Source organism: Helianthus annuus, chromosome 4 (assembly GCF_002127325.2).
Source record: "Helianthus annuus cultivar XRQ/B chromosome 4, HanXRQr2.0-SUNRISE, whole genome shotgun sequence".
NCBI lineage: Eukaryota > Viridiplantae > Streptophyta > Magnoliopsida > Asterales > Asteraceae > Helianthus > Helianthus annuus.
The window spans coordinates 17,345,332-17,354,228 of NC_035436.2; the positions used below are offsets into that span (position 1 = coordinate 17,345,332).

An 8,897-nucleotide genomic window follows, 5' to 3' on the forward strand; every position below is an offset into this window, starting at 1 on the left:
CATTCGCCATGAAATTGTATAAAGAAATGAAATAGATAGTGAGAATGGTCGAAATGGTAGGTAGTAACATTAAAAATTAAAGAAATTGTTTTTTTATTTATTTAAAGGTATTAAATCCTAATTTTGTTAAGCATCTAGTGTGGTAGATATTATTAGCTACACCCGTAGTTGGCGCCTTCTCCCCCCAAACACGCCAGACTGCGCCACCACCTCCGCCCCCGTGGGCGTGTTTTTGCTCCAAATCAGTTCCAGCATGCTATATTCCACGCCCAGTCCTTTTTCTTGTGTCCAGTCACCTTCATTTTCCTTTTTGTAAAACCAATCAGATTTTTTTATTTTTTTATTTAATTTTATTACAAACATAATGCCCCACAATGCTCGCATCCCCACTATACCCATTTTAGAAAACGCCCCATAGTGACCTATTGCTGACTGAGCTGCCACATGACATAAAACACCTAAGACTATCCGCATCAGTGAAAGGCTATCCTTTCTACAAACAGCCTAATCAGCATGCCACATCAGTTTTTCACTTATTCTTCCCAGAAACACTTTTTACCCACAACAATAACATATATATCCTTCCCATAAACAACTTTATTATAATTATTTTATTAAATTTAAACTAAATAAAAAAAAAGAAAGCACCCACCATTCCCCCATTCTTCACCATTCTTCCACAAGAATCCTTAAGAATGAACACCATCCATGTCATCCTCTAAAACACCCGCTAATCCATCCCTCTCACAAATGCCCTCCACATAGGCCAAGAATCCCCTACAAACATTCTTAATGTGGATAGTCTAAGGGTTAGGTGTTAATCACTACACATAATCTAAGCATCTAGTATGATAGATATTATTAGCTACATCACTTTTTCTTTCTTTTCAATCTCTATACTTATAAATGAAAATAATGTTACACTTGGCTTAGTTTTAACCCTTCTCTTTTAATTTCTCTAAAATTGATTAATTCATATGCTGCCACGTAAGAATTTTGTACACGTGTCATCTTTTATTAGTTTTACATGATTTTTCTTCCCCTCCAGTTTTCTTCTCCTGCGTCTCTAATTAGGTTTTTTATTTACAGAATCCTCCCAACCCTTTTCCTACCTTCAGCGGCCGATGTGAAGAAAATCCTCCCACCCACTGTATTCGATCTTATTTTTTTCAACTATCAACGCATTCTCCCACCGTATTCGATTCTCAACCATCAACACCAGAAGAATCCTAAACGATGTTGCCCCTATTTGTCTTCTATCTTGAAGATTCGGATTGATAAAAACAAAAATTGAAGATTTGGATTGGATTTTTTCGTGATGATGATGAATCAAAGATCCAGACTAAACCCTAATTTTAAGATTCGGATTGTATTTGTTCGTGACGATGATGAACCGAGGATGATTTCAGACTATTTGATTGAGCCCTTTTTCTCTCCTCATTGACTTTCGGTTTTTCAAGGATGGTAACGTATCTCCTCACCGTTGTACAAATGAGTTCATCTTGCCTATAGTCTTGTATGCTTTGTTTTCTTATCTAAGAATTTCAGGGGTTTAATTGATGAATGTTTGCGATAGGAATCCCTTACAGATTGCTTAATAATTAAGTGTTGTTTAAAATGGTTGATTCATATGCTTGGGTTAACATTTAATTGTTGATTAGGTTAAACTTTTATTGTTTGTTTTTTTTAGATATCATGTTTTAACACGGCTAAGGGTAGATTAGATTACACTTTCGAATTGTTAATTTATCACTTAATAATTCTCACTTTTATATATTCCTTTTTATGTGAATTCTATGCCTGTAACGAGGCTTGGGTCGCTGGCTTCTCCGGAAAAAGTGTAATAATGTTGTTTGCAAAAGATGTCAAGCCTAAAACTGTCGTTGTATCACTTGCAAGTTGTTTAAACGTTTAAATAGGAGGTGTGTAGTATTAATATAACTGGAATGGTATTTTTTTTACTTTTCATTAATATGGCAATCTGTAGGTGATGGTTAGTGGTTAGCCTTTTTGTGACATTGATGATAATATGCATCTGCAATTTCTTTTTTTTTTTTTTTTTGTAGCTAATGAGCCCATGTTTGTGATCTAAAAGCTTACAACACCTTTAAATAGACCAAGACCGTGGTCCTTGTCCGGCTTATTCGTTCTCAAACTGTGTTATACTTTGTGATGTCAAGTCTAAAACTGTGTCCGTATCACTCGTATCACTTGTAAGTTGTTTAAAGGTTTACATATGAGGTGTGTATATTACAATAACTGGAAGGGTGTTTTTGACTTTTGTTAATATGGCAATTTGTAGGGTGCAGATGGGGAAGTGAAGCTCTTCTTGGGCATAGCAGATCATGGCTATTAGAGGTGAGTTGATAACATATCATTTACTGAATTTAAGAATATTAGAGTTGAGTTGATATACACATTTACCGAATTCAAGAATATAAATTACATAGTGTTCATCATGTTTATGTAGATTAAATCCAGAATCTCAGGCAAAAGACCAAGGCTAAGGATGAGATTCGACTTTTTGTTTTTTCTTCTTCTAAAGTAAGCTACTGCATCTTCTTAGAATTAAAAGTGTAAACCGGCATCTAGGTTGCCCCATAAAGTTAACGCAATTGTCAAGAACCTAAAGCCCAGTTTTCGTAAGTTCCGAAACTCGGTTTGTTTTGGTATGCCTTACATCCGAGAATTAGTTCTTTTAAATTGGTATAAAATTTCCATTTTGGTCAGTTATAACCGAGTAAATGTACAAAATGATTGTTAAAAATCTAATCATATATCTCGTCTTACATGTGGGATATTACAAGATTTTGTATTATTATTATTATTAAAACTTAAAAAGCACATGTGTTAAATGTTAATAGTTGAAACATGATTTTATCATATTTTTTTTTTTGTTGCAGGGGATGTTGCTAACCAGAGCAGTATGTTAATTCTACAAGAGACGCGAATTGATTTAGCGGGGTCCTTGGGTGGTGTATGAGCTGGTGGATAACCTAGCAAGGCATGTGGTGATGAATGTGGGTGATTCGGCTTATGTGGGTCTTTTGTCGTCGGGGTTTGAGATAATCCTTGACGGGCCGGTAATCGCGTTGTGTCGGATACAGAGAATGGTGGGGTGGGTGGTGGCGCGGCGAGTGAATCTCTTTTGACTGTTGCATTTTAGATCCTTATTAATAATTTATGTCTTTTGCTACTATATTTCAACAATAGTTTTGCATTTATGAACTTTGATATATTTTGTGTTCTTTATGCTTTTAGAAATATATTTTGTATTCTTTATGCTTTTAGGAATGTGTCTACTGGGAATTTTGATTTCAAGCTTGACCTTAAGGCAATGCCCTGCAAGCTCGCAATGTAGAATATAGCCCCAAGTTTTTTGACAATGGGTAAACAATCTTCCTTTATAAATTGTAATGTTGTTTCTTAATCATGGAAATCTTGGTTGATGATACATTTATTTATTTTTAAACAGTGTTTTGCTGCCGTAATCAATATTTCATGTAATTTTATTCAAAACATTTACACATAACATATTATATTAGCCCGTGTATTACACGGGTAACTAACCTAGTTCTTTAATAAAAGCAAATAATATGGTATCGTATAGATGCTACCGACATCTCTTCCGCTATACAACCCTCACTACTTTCATAAAGGAACTTTTTATATTCGAATTTACTAGAATAAACAAAAGGGGTTTTGGATGAATGTTTTCGAGTGGATATCTTGAACTTTAAAAATTTATATAATTAGTCTTAATATAAATAACTAAATAAATAAGTTTAATAATTATTAGATAATATAGAGTATATTTGTTTGATGGATTTTGAATAAAAGAAATGAGATTACAAAGTTTAAAAACTTTTTATTGTCAAATTGGTACCAAGAATGATTTGCTATAGTAAATTTAGTACCGATACGACACCATTTTGATTACAGGATTTAATACGATTTGCTCATCAATAATCTAAATATCCAAGTTAATTTTACATGCTACAATTAAAAAGACAAAAAAAAAAAAAGCAAAATAAGTTGTTACGTATATAAAACCTCATTCAAATGAAACACAGTTTACTTACTGTTTGTATGAAAAGTAATCTAAATGGTGCAATTACTTGCATTGTTACGTTGCTACAGGATTTGATGAGCTCGGTACCAACCGGTACCGAAAATACCGTTACCGAAATCCCCAAAAGTGGGTACCAGTACCGAATATACCCCTGTTACCGAAATCCCCAAAAGTGGGTACCGATATCGAATATACCTGGTACGGTACAGTTCGGTACCGGTCGGTACTGGTACGACACTGGTATTTGAGGGTAATATTAGATAAGAATAAATATTTAGATAATGATAAAAGTTTGTTTTATTATGATCATATTAAATAATAATAAAAATAATTTTAAACCAAAAATTAGATAAGAAATAATAACAATAATTTTAAACAACAAATTAGATAAGAATAAATATTTGTTTTTCTATAAATAATTCTAAACAAAAATTTAGATAAGAATAAAAGTCTTTTTTTTTTAATTATGAGTAGATATATGTACTTGTAGTTTGGTGATTGAAATTATGGTAAATTGGGAATCAAAGGTTCCCGTTTGATATATACTTAATAATTATATTATTTTTTTCAATAAAATTAAAGAATTATTCTAGGTCGGGCATATGCTTCTATCAAATTGTAAGTGTTTTTAGACGCATCGCTATAACAATGTAAAATGTTATAACAAGTAAATAGTACATCAATGTTATTTTTAAAAGATAAATCTTGATAACTATTTGTGTTAACATATGATATTATATTTTATTTAATACGTGCGATATACGAGTTTTTTCTAAATATATTTTTTTATTATTTATTATATAAAATTACATTTATGTAACCCGTGTAATACATGGGGTTCTAACCTAGTATACAATATTTTAAAAAATAAAAACCACTAACATAAATTTAACGATTTAGATTTGCTTTTTTTTTTTCTTCTCGCAATAATTTAACATTTTGTAATTAGAATGAATCTCACACGTAATAATGTGTATGTAAAAAGTTTCCACCAATTGATGCTTTATCAAATAGTGGATTTGAAATTTTTGCAACAATCCACTACATCATGCTTGTAATAGATTTAGTAAATGAATAAATAATAGATTTAGTAAATGAATAAATGAATGTTGCTGACCTCTAGCTTAAGTGGTAGGAGGATTTGAGTTCTTCTTTGAAGACTCGAGCTCAATTCTCATTTGGTGTGAAAAAGGAGTGAGACACTGGTTGGCAATGATAGAAGACCCATGGAAACTTGGGTTCGATCCTTGAGCCAAACGAGTTTTACCGGTAATTTTACCGTCGTGCCTACGGGCGGGTGGGTTACCAGGTTTTCCCCGGAATTGGTGGTGGGCGACTCGGGTTACTCTTGGAGTACTCCGTTTGTCCAGTGGTACCCCGAGAGTGCTCATGATTGATTTGCTGGGCAGTTCAAAAAATAATAATAATAAATGAATGTTGCTGATTACATTACATATACTATTAAAGATCAAACACTTCTATAGTGGTTTATGTCGCAACCCCCGTCCCCCCCCCCCTCGTTACAAACCCGGGAACGGGCGGCCGCGGCCAGTTTCGGTGGTATCTTGTTTTTGTCTAATTTGGCAGCGAAATTTTGTTACGCCCTAACACGTTTTACCTTAAAAATGACGCAGCGGAAAAGGGCTTTAAAATTTATTTCCTTATTAACGACATTACTTTCGCGAAGGTTCCAAATGCTAAAAATGTTAAACGTTCTATAAAAGAATTCACAACATTCATACTAAAATTTACATTTCTAGACGTTATACACTTCAATTATATGACCGATCTATCCGTGCAATCCTTGCTCTTGACTCGATCTACGTCCGCTTCACTTTCTAAGTAGCAGAAGAAGTCCGTGTGGCACCTGTGGGCATCACATACAACTTAGTCATTAGTCAACGACATCATCATATAACATTAATCTCATATAATTAAATATTGAATAACGTTCGACAATTTAACATTAGTTCATCCAACTATCCTTACTCATCCTCTTATTTCAGGTAGAGCTTAAATTTCGTAAGAATCCGATATTCTCGTTCCTGCATTACATACCAACCTCAAACGCATAATTAGTAACGTTAAAACTCTACGTATTTAAATCATGCACACGTACCATCTTACATGCATACATACTCCTTTACATACATACATACCTTTCTTACATCTTTACATACATGCATACGCTCATACATATCTTTAGACATACATACCCACACATCTACATACGTACATATCTTCCTACATCTTTACATACAATATTTACAAGGGTCTTAGACTTAGGTTTAAAGTCCATAAACATCTAAGGAACCGTAAAAAAAATCATGTTTGGAAAGTCCATCGTAGTCCACGGATAACAAACCGAAGCCTACGACACATAAATCAACTTAAATAACAAGAATTTAGCTTTTAAGACTTTGGGAGGCCGTCGCCGACGCCCCTAGGGCCGTCGGCGACGGGCCTTGCATTTACCCGTAGCCCAAAAACCCGTAGACAGGTAATTAACCCGTCAGCACAAAAACTGATTTTCCCTTGCCCGTCGGCGACGGCCCCCTACCCGTCGGCGACGCCCTCTAGTTTTTGTTGTTTTCTGCAGATTCGTTTCGCCGTCCGAACGCACTAAAACGCGCGTAACTTTTGAACCGTTTACCCGTTTGACCTCCTGTTTCTTCCTACATGCTTGTAAATTCACATTCTATCATATGAACTTAAAATCTTACCCCCGGATTAAGGAAATTCTTATCTTACATGCATTCGACATATTATCATTTTCTAATGATTCGACCCGTTCGTGCATTTATCAACATAATCTATTTCTTTGACCTCAATCTCATATGAACTTTAATAATTTCATTGGCGCTTATCATAAAAGATTAAGTTCTCGGACGTCTTGCATCCTTTTAACCCATTTTCACTGAAAAGCTTATTTTTGACCCGTTATGGGTATTTGCGCTTTAAGTGGACTATGACATACAAAACCCTATACTTCGCTTTCATACTTGACCGAAACATTACTCTAATCAATTAGCTTGTTTCCAATAGATATTTAAGGTTGTTTACCCGATATACCTATCAAGGGCGTTTTTGTCAACATTGCTCCATCCTTTACAACCAAGGACTTCCTTGCATATTTAACCAATCCTACCACTTAACTACAACTCTAACGCACATACCTTGCTCGGATCAAAGCTAAGATCCGTTTAATACTTCGTCAATTTCATACAACTCATTCCTATTTGACCTCAATTATCATACTTAATTAAGTTGCAAATAACTTTACATAAACAACTAAAAGTGATTGCGGAAATCACTTACCTCGTGCATCCGTATTCATATTTGTTTCTTCGCCACTTCTTGACCCGTTAGCCTTCCGTGCTTGATTCCGTCTCGACATGATTCCTATACTTCCATGTCATCGAAATCACATTCTTATTAGCATACATAATTGTACATGTTAATGATCATATCGATCGCATAATTCCTATTTGACTTTCATTAGTTACTTCTAGCAAGCATAATACATGTGACCAAATTCATATCATTTCAAACTCATGTAAACCATCATGTCATTGCATTAAACACACATTCGTCAAACACGCTCCATATAACCTACCTTAATCTTACAATTATGAAAACTCGTCTAACCATCCTTCTTATACACGGTTGACTTTTAGAAGTCAACGGTTCATTTAGTTTAACTTTCGACTTATTATCATACGATTGGGGTGCGTACCATCTTTTAAGCATAACGTACAACTAATTCATGCACAATCTTCTAAATTCATACATAGTTCATCAAATCCTTCTACTAATCAACATGTGGTATTTAAAATTAAACATCATACATATTATCATCACATTTTGTTCACTTCATCTAACAATAATTCACCATTTCTTATCCAATTTCTTTAAACACTCACACACATGTATGATTCCAAACATTGTTAACATAAGTAAATCATCAATTTACATTACATCATCTAAAACCCACTTCATAACTACTTATTAATCACTTACAAGTGATCTAATCTTAAGTTCTTCATAATTTCATCATACTTTTGATATGTGTACTACCTTGTAAGCATAGTGTACAACTAGTTCATGCATATCCTTCTAATCTCATACATAATTCATCAATTTCTTCCTTCTAATCAACATGAATCATACATGCATAAACATCAAACATACTAGTATCACATTTCTTTCAATTCCTCTCCTAAGAATCCATCTTACAAATCAAAATACATCAATTTTAAGCAAGAATTTAAACATAGATGATTTACCCATGTCATCATCTTCACCATAACAAACGGGTTTCACCCTTAAACATCAAATTAACCTAAACCATGCATAATCCATGTTCCAAATGATGAATCTAACACATACTCATGCTCAATTTCACACAAATTTGCGATTTACAACATAACCCACTTCGTGCATAATCACCAATCTAACTTTTAAGACATACCTTGCGATCCCCTTGTGAAGGTGATCATTAATCTATGCTCGGTTATGAGTTAAAGCTTCATCTTGCCTTTCAATTTGAAGATTTTGAAGAAACTAGGGTTTTGACCCTCTTTTCCCTTCCTGATCATCGACACACACACGCACACTATGTGTGTGTGGTGTTTTAATTTTGTTTTATAAAATTAAGTTTCCCACTTAACGTTTTTGGTCCCTCTAGTATACATTCCATCATAATTGTTACAAGTTTCATCCCTTAGCTTATCTAATAGACATTTAACTAAGTTTATTAACTTAGTTATTGTATCTCATTTTACTAACATGGTAACGAATTTAATAATTCGAATTTTGGGGTGTT

At 33.9% G+C, this 8,897-nt stretch overlaps 2 long non-coding RNA genes across 3 annotated transcripts; one reads left to right on the forward strand and one right to left on the reverse strand.

Moving 5' to 3' along the window:
• The first annotated feature begins 1,068 nt into the window (after positions 1-1,068).
• On the forward strand, positions 1,069-3,288 carry LOC110873235. Of its 2 annotated transcripts, XR_004892130.1 has the most exons (4): positions 1,069-1,464; positions 2,067-2,213; positions 2,303-2,358; positions 2,471-3,288. It is a non-coding gene; the product is annotated as an uncharacterized LOC110873235 (long non-coding RNA). The 2 variants fall into 2 exon arrangements; XR_004892129.1 differs by lacking the exon at positions 2,067-2,213.
• Positions 3,289-5,715: 2,427 nt separating this feature from the next.
• Positions 5,716-8,665, reverse strand: LOC110871260. Its single transcript, XR_002553595.2, has 4 exons — positions 8,544-8,665; positions 7,391-7,474; positions 6,062-6,117; positions 5,716-5,939 (listed from the first exon to the last, which is right to left on the reverse strand). It is a non-coding gene; the product is annotated as an uncharacterized LOC110871260 (long non-coding RNA).
• Positions 8,666-8,897: the final 232 nt, after the last annotated feature.